Source organism: Scyliorhinus torazame, chromosome 15, assembly GCF_047496885.1.
Source record: "Scyliorhinus torazame isolate Kashiwa2021f chromosome 15, sScyTor2.1, whole genome shotgun sequence".
Classification (NCBI taxonomy): domain Eukaryota; kingdom Metazoa; phylum Chordata; class Chondrichthyes; order Carcharhiniformes; family Scyliorhinidae; genus Scyliorhinus; species Scyliorhinus torazame.
The window spans coordinates 170,031,565-170,044,001 of record NC_092721.1 but is presented as its reverse complement, the minus strand read 5'-3'; the positions used below and the strand labels follow the sequence as shown (position 1 = coordinate 170,044,001).

At 46.1% G+C, this 12,437-nt stretch overlaps 1 protein-coding gene across 1 annotated transcript in view; it reads right to left on the bottom strand.

Moving 5' to 3' along the window:
• The window catches only part of LOC140391980 (serine/threonine-protein kinase Nek5-like), a 116,682-nt gene extending 104,574 nt beyond the window's left edge, over positions 1–12,108 (bottom strand). Inside the window, exon 1 of the mRNA XM_072477094.1 lies at positions 11,894–12,108. The gene's annotated coding sequence lies outside the window, so the exon portion shown is untranslated. The remainder of the gene's footprint in view (positions 1–11,893) is intronic.
• Positions 12,109–12,437: the final 329 nt, after the last annotated feature.

Here is a 12,437-nt window from a genome sequence, read left to right as displayed (position 1 = left end):
GCCGAATGGCCTTACTTCCGCTCCTATGTCTTATGGTCTTATGGGACCTCCCACAAAGCAGAACACGTCTCTGGGTTATTTGCGAGGCAAAGGTTAGAACATCTGCCTTTGTCCCTGTTTGCAGCACCGGCGAGTCCGACACTCCAAAAATAGCCACCAATGGGCACGGCTCCAGCTGAACACCCAAAATCGCTGACCTTGTGTCAAAAAAGGAAACCATGAAACTAACCAGCTTGGGGCAAGATCAAATCATATGCGTGTGATTCGCCAACTCCCGAGAGCACTGCTCACACCTACCCCCCACCCCCGGGAAGAACCCACTCATATACGCCCTGGTCAGGTGCACCCTGTGCACCACCTTGAAGTGGATCAGGCTTAACCTAGTACAAGAGCAGGTGGAGTTGACCCTGTGAAGAGCTTACTCCACAGCCCCCCCCCCCGACAAAAACCAAACCCAGCTCACCCTCCAATTTCCCCATTATTTCTTCCAGCGATGCCTGCTCCGTCGACAACATTTGCCCATAAATATCCAAAATCTTACCCTCCCCTAACCCTCCCCTAACTCGGCCAAGGATGGATTCTGTCCAAAAGCGAGGGCAATAGTACCGGGGAAATGAAAGAAGCTCTTTACATAAAATGTTGCGAACTCGAAAGTATCTGTGGCCGAACGGCCACCTAATATGGCATCCTGCATAGGACGCTGGGAGAATTGGCCAAGTTTAAGGACAAGCAGGCTACAGTTTAAATAAACATTGATGAGCAAGCTGCAGCCTAGAGATTACAATACACAGGAAAAGTGCCAACCCCATGCCATCCCAGGAACAACAGAACTATTCTGTCAATTACACTTGTTTACCAGACACAGCAGCACCTAAACTCCTTATTTGGAAGGGCTATCTGCCCCCAACACTTGCAGGATGGCCACCGAGTGCCCACCCCGAAATCGGTGTGGGGGATCAAACCATGATCAATTGATTGGCAATGACCCAGAGACCGCACAAAAGGGGCACGAAATCCAAGCAGGTTAAACGATGCTGCACCACCCTACAATCTCACTCTGCAGCAGTAATGGAACAGCGGTGACCTTCACCGGCCAACACGAGGAGGACCATCATGCTACCAACCAGGAAGACCAGAGCCAGGAACAGACCAGACTAAGGACCGAACATCGAGGACTACAGGATTCAGCACACAGATAAAGGCCAATATCTGTCTAGTACTTGCTAGTCACTCTGAAGTTAAGTCAAGGTCTCATATGAACTTGTAGTACTCTGTAGTGTAACTTATGGTGATTGTGTGATTGTGTAACTATAACATTGTATGAATGCGAATAAATACTGTTTGAATTAAACAAGTGGACCTGCAGTCATTTGTCCACCATCGGGGTTAAGACACACTGGTAACAACATACCTGAATACATTCCCTCTCGGGAGCTGGAATTGATCTAAAAACTCGTCTAAGCCGGTGAACCTACCTTCAAGAAACATGTCCATATACCTCTCCAACCTCTCCCTCTCCCATGTCCTGAATGAAGAATCCAAGCAAGAGGGCACAAAACTATGGTTCCAGCAAATCGGAGCCAACAGTGACATGGAACCCAGTTTATGCTGCCTAAACTGATTCCAAATCCTCAAAGTGGCCATCACCACTGGGCTCAAAGTGAAAAGATAGTGGGGTAGTAACCAGAGCCCTCAGACTCAGCCCGATGCATGAACCCTCCTCCATCTGCCCCCATACAGAATCCAAACCCTGAACCATCCCCATACCTTATCAATATTCGCCGCCCAATAATAACATACCAGATTAAGGTAGTTCCCCCAATAGTAACAAAACAGATTAGGGTAGTCCCCCCACACCCGACTTCCTATTCCTTTGCAGAACCCTCCTACGATCCCGAGGGATCTTACCAACCCAAACAAACGTAGATATCAATTTATCGACCCTGCAAAAGAAAGATTTGGGAAGAAAGACTGGGAGACACTGGAACAAAAACAAAAACCTCGGGAGAGTATTCATCTTCATCATCTGGACCCTTCCCGCTAAGGTCAGAGGGAGCGTGACCCACTTTTTTTAATGTTTAAAAATCAAGACCAAAAAAGTTGACATCTCTTGTCAAAGTATAGCTGCGGTGAAACCATTGTTGGATCACTCACCATTCTTGGAGTAAGAGCCTTCCACTTCATCAGCATCAAAGTTCAGAAAGCAATCAATCACATCATTCTCCCCGAACTTTTTGCTGCCGGCTTTTAACAATGCCGGCTGCTGCGGCCTTCAAAAAGGCTGCGACCAGATTTTTAAAAATGCGGCCGCACTGCGCATGCATGCCCGCTCATCGGTGTGCATGCGCAAAGTTTTGCACATGCGCACCGATGAGCGGGCACGCATGCGCAGTGCGGCCGTATTTTTTTTATCTGTTCCTGGCCATTTTGAAGTCGCTCGCAGCCGGCATTATTAAAAGCCAGCTGCTGCAGCTGTTGCGCGCGGAATTGCGCAATCGGGAGCGCCGCGACGGATGGCTCCGTGACTTTGACAATGCCTGCTTTATCCCACCCACCCCTAAACACCCTGACATTTTAAATACAAAACACAAAAGAAAAAGAATCCACCATCAACCCATACATAATCACCATTAACCGATACATTCCAATCACCCCCCACCCCCATGTTCGATGTCATCCAATTCTTGAAAATGCATGATAAACAATGCCCATGAGTTGGAGAATCCTTCCATCCTTCCCCTCAACTCAAACTTCTCTTTTTTGAGTGTTAAAAACTCCAGCAGGTCCCCCTGCCATGCCGAGGCACGGGGGGAGAAGCTGACCTCCACCCCAACAGGACCCGCCTTCGGACGATCAGCAAGGTGAAGGCTAAGACACCTGCCTCCGCACCCGCCTCCAACCCCGGCTGATCCGGCACCCTGAATATGGCTTCTAGGGAACCTGGTTCGAGCATCACATTTGTGATTACCCTGAAGACCTCCCTCCAATACCTCTCCAGTTTTGGACATGACTAAAACATATGGAAAGTCTCGTACTTAACAGTCTAAGAAACCTTTTAACACTTGAGTAATACTAATGATTACCAATCAACCGCTCTTGCCCAGAAGTGAAGCACCTCATTCATTCAGATTTTTAAAAGTGTTTTTCTTATTTTTCCTGTCTGACTCCTTTTTTCTCCCGTTTAAACCATTCCGCACCTCAGTCCCCCAAGCTCTTTGTGACTTTCCACACTTGATTTGTCATTGAATGTACCCACACTCATTGACTCTCTTTTCAATCCTTCCTCTGTTTATTTCTTAATCCTTTAATCTCACAGTGAAGGAATGCACTGTTTCTACAGCTGTTTATCAGATCCCAAATGCCTGTCTGTCCTCTCTGAATCCTTATCAGCTCACGCTTCGAGCAATTTTGTGGCCAAAAATGTTTAAACTCTAAATGCACATGAACAGGTCTAACTAAGAGGCATGTTTCCCGAAGCCCCCTGTCAGCAAAATCTGGGTCAGATCAATGGCAGATAAAATTTAACACAGATAAGTGTCAAATACTCCTCTAGAAAGAAAATAGGGGCACATAGTATCACATGTCATTACTGATATAATGGCCAATTTGATCTCACTGTTTATAATACTTTCTAAACTATCAGCTATTTTATAACTTAACATGATGAAAGCAGAAAATACAATCCTGCTGTCTTTAATGTTACATTCAACATGTATTCAATAAAATCTATCATTCTAATAATAATATTAATAATAATAATTGCTTATTGTCACAAGTAGGCTTCAATGAAGTGACTGTGAAAGGCCCTTAGTCGCCACATTCCGGCGCCTGTTCGGGGAGGCTGGTACGGGAATTGAACCCGCGCTGCTGGCCTTGCTCTGCATTACAAGTCAGCTGTTTAGCCCACTGTGCTAAACCAGCCCCTCTGAATTTAAAAAAAATATTTTCATTGTAACAAAATAACAATTCTGTTATAACCTGCCTACTTACCATTGGCTGGGGACTAATGACAATCCCACAATCCTGTGGGAGTATGAGCTCCCCCAATGAGGGGGGCGGAGAAACCATTAGTAAACTCCTAGTATAAATAAAGCTGGCCAGTTTAGGAAGGAGTGTGCAGCAAGGGAAGTTGCTGCTGCTATTATATAATATATGTTATTGTAAATAAATGTTATTACTTTGTATCCTTAAAACTCGTGCTGGATTCTTCGTGGCCCTCACAAAACTGGCGACGAAGGTTAAAGTGAATAGCTGTCTATACTGCTGAAGCCACCTCCCTGGACTTTTGTTGGATACAGGTTGGAAGTTGTTTTCTATTATACCATGCCTCTGTACGGACGTTTGGATGTTTTTGATGCTGCGCTGGAAAGCTGGAACCAGTACACACAACGGATGCGTTACTATTTCCGGGCAAACAATATCACCAAAACGAGCACCAGGTGGTCATATTGCTCACCGCCTGCGGCCCGCATACGTTTGGGGTGATTAGGAGCCTTACGTACCCAGCTGCGCCGGACACCAAAACGTTTGATGAACTTGTGAATATAGTGGGGCAACATTTTAACCCAACCCCGCCCACGATAGTCCAGCGTTACCGGTATAATACCGCTGAGAGGACCCCTGGAGAATCCCTTGCCGATTTTCTATCCAGGCTATGCAGGATTGCGGAGTACTGTGACTATGGTGAGACCTTGTCAGAAATGTTACGCGACCGTTTGGTTTGCGGTATTAACAATGCGGCCACCCAGAGAAAGTTGTTAGCTGAGCCAACATTGACTTTTCAACAGGCCATTCAAATAGTATTGTCCCGAGAGAGCGCAGAACGAGGAGGCAGGAGCTACAGGGAATGGAAGTGCATGCCTTGGGGCGCAACCTCTTCCGTCCGAAAACATCCCCCCGCACTCCTGCGGTACCTTGGGCGAGGCAACGTCCGGACCGACGCCAGTGGCCGTCGGACATTCCTCCCCGAAGGGAGCCTTCTCCAGAACCAATGGATGAGGAGCCATGTCCGTGTCAGGCTTGTAGGAGCCGACCCCGTCGCGGACGGCGGTCCTGGGGGCGCCAGAGGCGCCGTCGTTCCGACTGAAACTGGGACCAGCCCAGGGGCCGTAACTGGGACCAGCCCAGGGGCCGTACCTTCCATGTGGATGAACCTGCGGCGACTACTCCCGAGGACGTGGAGACGGAGGACGACTGCCTGCAGTTGCATTGTGTGGCAGCTCCCCGTGTGGCCCCCATTAAGGTGACAGTACGGGTCAATGGCCACCCGCTTGAGATGGTGTTGGACACTGGCGCAGCGGTCTCAGTGATCGCCCAGAGGACATTCGACCGCATCAAGCAGGGTATACAGACCCTTACATTAACCGACTCACAGGCCAGGTTGGCCACCTACACGGGGGAACCACTGGACTTTGCAGGAACTACAATGACCCCTGTTGTTTATGGACGCCAGGAGGGGCATTTCCCACTTATCGTGGTGCGCGGCCATGGGCCCAGCCTGTTGGGTCGGGACTGGTTGCGCCATTTGCGGTTGCAATGGCAGTACATCCTCCAAACAGTTTCTGAAGGGTTGACTGAGGTGCTAGGATGATACCCAGATGTATTCCAGCCTGGTTTAGGGAAAATAAAAGGGGCCGTAGCCCGTATCCAAGTTGAACCAGGAGCCACGCCGCGCTATTTCCAGGCGCGCCTGGTGCCTTACGCCTTGCTCGAGAAGGTAGAAGGGGAGCTCACTCGTTTGGAGAGTTTGGGTATTAGCAGGCCCATCTGTTTTGCTGACTGGGCAGCACCAATTGTACCTGTCATGAAGCCAGATGCCATAGTTCGCTTGTGTGGCGACTATAAACTTACAGTGAATATGGCTTCCCGACACGACCGATATCCAATGCCTCGCATAGAGGATCTCTACGCGAATCTTGCAGGTGGACTCTCGTTCACAAAATTAGATATGAGTCACGTCTACCTGCAGTTGGAGCTGGACCCTGCCTCCCGACCATATGTAACGATTAATACACACCGGGGCCTGTATGAATATACACGTTGCCCTTTGGAGTATCCTCTGCCTGTGCAATTTTTCAACGTGTTATGGAGGGCATTTTGAGAGGTTTACCACGTGTTGCTGTATACGTAGATGACGTTTTGATTACAGGGTCGTCGGAGCAGGAACATTTGGAAAATCTGGAGGCTGTCCTTAGACGCCTTTCGGAGGCTGGAGTCCGTTTACGTCGCACAAAGTGCATATTTCAGGCAAAGGAAGTAGTCTACCTAGGTTATCGGATGGACCGCGAAGGTTTGCACCCCGTCGCAGAGAAGGTGCGTGCAATTCAACAGGCCCCCGCCCCGACTGACACTTCGCATCTTCATTCTTTTCTCGGTCTCGTAAACTATTACGGGAAGTTCCTCCACAATCTGGCAACTACGCTGGCCCCTTTGCACCTTCTGCTAAAGAAAAATCACACCTGGGTTTGGGGTCAGCCGCAAGAAACCGCTTTCCGGCGGGTAAAGCAACAATTATCGTCGTCTGTGTTACTAACTCACTATGATCCTGGAAAGCCTTTGGTATTAAGGGATATGGAACCACCAAGCAAGGTAAATTGATTTAGGTTACAGACCAGCATTATCCCATTGAGGGTGGTGCTGAATGGTCTGTTCCAGTTCCTGTTCCTACTGTCACTCTCTATGTAAAAACTCTCATTTGGTTTATCACTTGGGAGCTAATCTTAAATTTGTACTTTCTAATTTCCAACTAAATGAATACTTTTCCCTAATACTCTTATCAAAAATCTTAGTATTTTTGAACAACTCTTGTCAGATCTCTCTTGATGTTGATTTGCTAATGAAAATTGCCTCAAGTTATCTCTGAACCATAAAACATTGCAAACCAGCATTTATAGTTTTCACAATGAATACATGAATGTGTTTCAAGTCAGTGAGGAGAATGTATGATTTTTTTATTAGTAGGAAAAATAATAAATCCCAATGTACCAATCAACTATGAGTCTAGGCATTAATACATGAAATGTCTTTTTACTATCTGCTTGAGGAGCTTGTTCCATCTTCCAGCTATACTAATGAGATGTAATAGGCTAACACCATGACTCACCACATAATCCCAACATGAATTCTCACTGGATTATAAATTTACAGTCAGGAATGTTGACATCTAAAGACATATGCCAATACTTTCAAAGTGAGGAGAACATTAGCAGCATTATTAATAGAAGGTGGTAATTCCAAATAGAAATCTGCAGCAAGTACAATAATGGGAAATAAATTAAAAAAGACTACTTGAATACAGATTAGAAAGAGTTGTTTGTTCAATGAACAGTTACACTGTGTTCAGTAGCATTTGCAACTCCTCAGACACTGAAGCAGTCCATGTTTACATGCAGCAAGACTTGGATAACATTCATGTTTGGGCTGATAAGTGGCAATAACATTCACAACACACAAGTGCCAGGTCATTATTCTTTAACAACAATCTAACCATCTCCCTTTGGCATTCAATGGCATTGCCATCGCCGAAAATCACACCACCATCATCCTGGGGGTTATCAATGAGCAGAAACGTAACCTGACTAGCCATTTAAATAATATGGTTGGAAGAGCAGGTTAGAGATTGGGAATTCTGCAGCGAGTAACTCACCTCCTGACTACGCAAAGCCGACCACCTCCGGGGGTGGGATGCCTAGATCGGTGCAGCTCCAACAACACTTACAAAAATTTACACCAACCAAGCCAATAAAGCAGCCCGCTTGATCAGCACCCCGTCCAACACCTAAAACATTCACTTCTTTCACCACTGTCCCACAGTGGCAGCAGTGTGTATCATCTACAAAATTGCGTACAGCAACTGGACAAAGGCTCAACAGTACCTTCCAAACTTGTAACCTCTACTACCCAGAAGGAACAAGGACAGCAGGCCCCTGAGAGCAACACCAACTTGCAAGTTCCCCTCCAAGCCACACACCATCCTGACTTAGAACTATATTGCCATCCTTCACTGGGGCTGGGTCAAAATCTTGAAACTCCCTCCTTGGCACCACTGTAACAACTCAAGAAGGTGGCTCAAGGGCAATTAATGGATGTTGGTATAGGCGGTAATGCTCAAATCCCACGATTTACAAATAAAATGTAGCTGGGGGATAAGAACATAACATAAGAACATAAGAACTAGGAGCAGGAGTAGGCCATCTGGCCCCTCGAGCCTGCTCCACCATTCAATGAGATCATGGCTGATCCTTTGTGGACTCAGCTCCACTTTTCGGCCCGAACACCATAACCCTTAATCCCTTTATTCTTCAAAAAACTATCTATCTTTATCTTAAAAACATTTAATGAAGGAGCCTCTACTGCTTCACTGGGCAAGGAATTCCATAGATTCACAACCCTTTGGGTGAAGAAGTTCCTCTTAAACTCAGTCCTAAATCTACTTACCCTTATTTTGAGGCGATGCCCCCTAGTTCTGCTTTCACCCGCCAGTGGAAACAACCTGCCCGCATCTATCCTATCTATTCCCTTCATAATCTTATATGTTTCTATAAGATCCCCCCTCATCCTTCTAAATTCCAACGAGTACAGTCCCAGTCTACTCAACCTCTCCTCGTAATCCAACCCCTTCAGCTCTGGGGTTAACCTAGTGAATCTCCTCTGCACACCCTCCAATGCCAGTATGTCCTTTCTCAAGTAAGGAGACCAAAACTGAACACAATACTCCAGGTGTGGCCTCACTAACACATTATACAATTGCAGCAGAACCTCCCTAGTCTTAAACTCCATCCCTCTAGCAATGAAGGACAAAATTCCATTTGCCTTCTTAATCACCTGTTGCACCTGAAAACCAACTTTTTGCGACCCATGCAGTAGCACACCCAGGTCTCTCTGCACAGCAGCATGTTTTAATATTTTATCATTTAAATAATAATCCCTTTTGCTGTTATTCCTACCAAAATGGATAACCTCACATTTGTCAACATTGTATTCCATTTGCCAGACCCTAGCCCATTCACTTAGCCTATCCAAATCCCTCTGTAGACTTCCAGTATCCTCTGCACTTTTTGCTTTACCACTTATCTTAGTGTCGTCTGCAAACTTGGACACATTGCCCTTGGTCCCCAACTCCAAATCATCTATGTAAATTGTGAACAGTTGTGGGCCCAACACTGATCCCTGAGGGACACCACTAGCTACTGATTGCCAACCAGAGAAACACCCATTAATCCCCACTCTTTGCTTTCTATTAATTAGCCAATCCTCTATCCATGCTACTACTTTCCCCTTAATGCCATGCATCTTTATCTCATGCAACAACCTTTTGTGTGGCACCTTGTCAAAGGCTTTCTGGAAATCCAGATATACCACATCCATTGGCTCCCCGTTATCTACCGCACTGTTAATGACCTCAAAAAATTCCACTAAATTAGTTAGGCATGACCTGCCCTTTATGAACCCATGCTGCGTCTGTCCAATGGGACAATTTCCATCCAGATGCCGCGCTATTTCTTCCTTGATGATAGATTCCAGCATCTTCCCTACTACCGAAGTTAAGCTCACTGGCCTATAATTACCCGCTTTCTGCCTACCTCCTTTTTTAAACAATGATGTCACGTTTGCTAATTTCCAATCCGCCGGGACCACCCCAGAGTCTAGTGAATTTTGGTAAATTATCACTCGTGCATTTGCAATTTCCCTAGCCACTTTTAGCACTCTGGGGTGCATTCCATCAGGTCCAGGAGACTTGTCTACCTTTAGCCCCATTAGCTTGCCCATCACTACCTCCTTGGTGATAACAATCCTCTCAAGGTCCTCACCTGTCATAGCCTCATTTCCATCAGTCACTGGCATGTTATTTGTGTCTTCCACTGTGAAGATCGACCCAAAAAACCTGTTCAGTTCCTCAGCCATTTCCTCATCTCCCATTACTAAATATCCCTTCTCATCCTCTAAAGGACCAATATTTACCTTAGCCACTCTTTTTTGTTTTATGTATTTGTAGAAACTTTTACTATCTGTTTTTATATTCTGAGCAAGTTTACTCTCATAATCTATCTTACTCTTCTTTATAGCTTTTTTAGTAGCTTTCTGTTGCCCCCTAAAGATTTCCCAGTCCTCTAGTCTCCCACTGATCTTTGCTACTTTGTATGTTTTTTCCTTCAATTTGATACTCTCCCTTATTTCCTTAGATATCCACGGTCGATTTTCCCTCTTTTTACCGCCCTTCCTTTTTGTTGGTATAAACCTTTGCTGAGCACTGTGAAAAATCACTTGGAAGGTTCTCCACTGCTTCTCAACTGTTTCACCATAAAGTCTTTGCTCCCAGTCTACCTTAGCTAGTTCTTCTCTCATCCCATTGTAATCTCCTTTGTTTAAGCACAAAACACTAGTGCTTGATTTTACCTTCTCACCCTCCATCTGTATTTTAAATTCCACCATATTGTGATCGCTCCTTCCGAGAGGATCCCTAACTATGAGATCCTGAATCAATCCTGTCTCATTACACAGGACCAGATCTAGGACCGCGTGTTCCCTCGTAGGTTCCATTACATACTGTTCTAGGAAACTATCGCGGATACATTCTATAAACTCCTCCTCAAGGCTGCCTTGACCGACCTGGTTAAACCAATCAACATGTAGATTAAAATCCCCCATGATAACTGCTGTACCATTTCTACATGCATCTGTTATTTCTTTGTTTATTGCCTGCCCCACCATAATGTTACTATTTGGTGGCCTATAGATTACTCCTATCAGTGACTTTTTCGCTTTACTATTCCTGATTTCCACCCAAATGGATTCAACCTTATCCTCCATAGCATCGATGTCATCCCTTACTGTTGCCCGGATGTCATCCTTAAATAACAGAGCTACACCACCTCCCTTACCATCCACTCTGTCCTTCCGAAAGGTTTGATACCCTCGGATATTTAACTCCCAGTCGTGACCATCCTTTAACCATGTTTCAGTAATGGCCACTAAATCATAGTCATTCACGATGATTTGCGCCATCAACCCATTTACCTTATTCCGAATACTACGAGCATTCAGGTAAAGTACACTTATGTTGGCTTTTTTACCTCTGTTCTGAATCTTAACACCTCGATCAGTAACCTCTCCTAAGTTATATTTCCTCTTAACCTTTCTCCTAATTTTCCTTGTCGTTGAACCCATATCTTCCTGTAACAACCTGCCGCGTCGCTTACCATTAATGTTTTCACTTCCCGTTTTATTCCTTTTAGTATTCCTGGTCCTATTCACTGAGCTCCACTCAGTCACTGTACCTTGTACTGTCGCCCTTTTTGATTTTTGACTATGGCTTCGCTGCCTTACACTTTCCCCCTTACTGCCTTTTATTTCTGTCCCTGTTTTACTACCTTCCAACTTCCTGCATCGATTCCCACCCCCCTGCCACATTAGTTTAAACTCTCCCCAACAGCTCTGGCAAACCCCCCCCCCATGGACATAAGGGAGAGACTGAAGGCTGAAAAAAAAATCTATCCAACTCAGGGCATCTGTCACACCTGAGGTGTCTTTAGATTTCTTATTAAACATCATTGTTGCCAACTGTAATCCTTGAAAGAGAATTCCAAAAATAGGGATAATCTGAAGATTTACCTCCCAGCTCTCGATCCTTTCTCAATATTAGCTATAGGTAGTTGTTCTAAATATACGTGAGCAGACTTCCTGCACCCGCACCACCAAATAGCGGGGCTTCAGAGGAAAGGTTCAGGAATTAATTTCTCTGGCGTGTACATGTAATGGGGTTTTTTGCTAACTCACTCTGGCAATCTCAACCCTTTTTTTTCAACCAACTGCTTTTTTTGGGGGGACAAATGATAACTCGCACTAAACATTCGCACATCCCAGCCTGTTGCCATGGCGACAGGGCAACACAAACCTCTCTGACAGCCGTCCACCTGCAGCCGGGACTTCAGAAGGAGACCCGCAGAAGTTTTCAAAACAGACGTGAAGAAACAAGGGAGGGCTGGATTCTTGTTGCCGCCTTCCTCCTGGTTACAGGGGAAGGGACCCTGGCGCCACCGGGCGGGCTCCCTCGCTACATGGACGGTGGCCGGAGCCCTCCCCCAGCCTGCCTCTTTCCAGGCACAAACACTCCGGGCTTGTCAGGCAGCCCAGCGCGGCTGCTGCACTGCAGCAGGGACTCCAATGTCCAACATGCACCGCAGCCTGAGTCTGACAACCGGAGAAACCGCCCAGACCATTCTTGACTGGCCGAGAGCAGAGACTGTCAGTGTTAAAGAGCGCCACAATCAAAACACTCCTTCCAAGTACGACTGCCACTTCACTGGTCCCTTTTTCAATTCATCACTCACCGAAAGCTAGCTACGCTCCGAAAGCTAGCGATTCCAAACAAACCTGTTGGACTTCAACCTGGTGTTGTAAGACTTTCAATTTATCAGCAGTGCCACTGGCCTATTAAT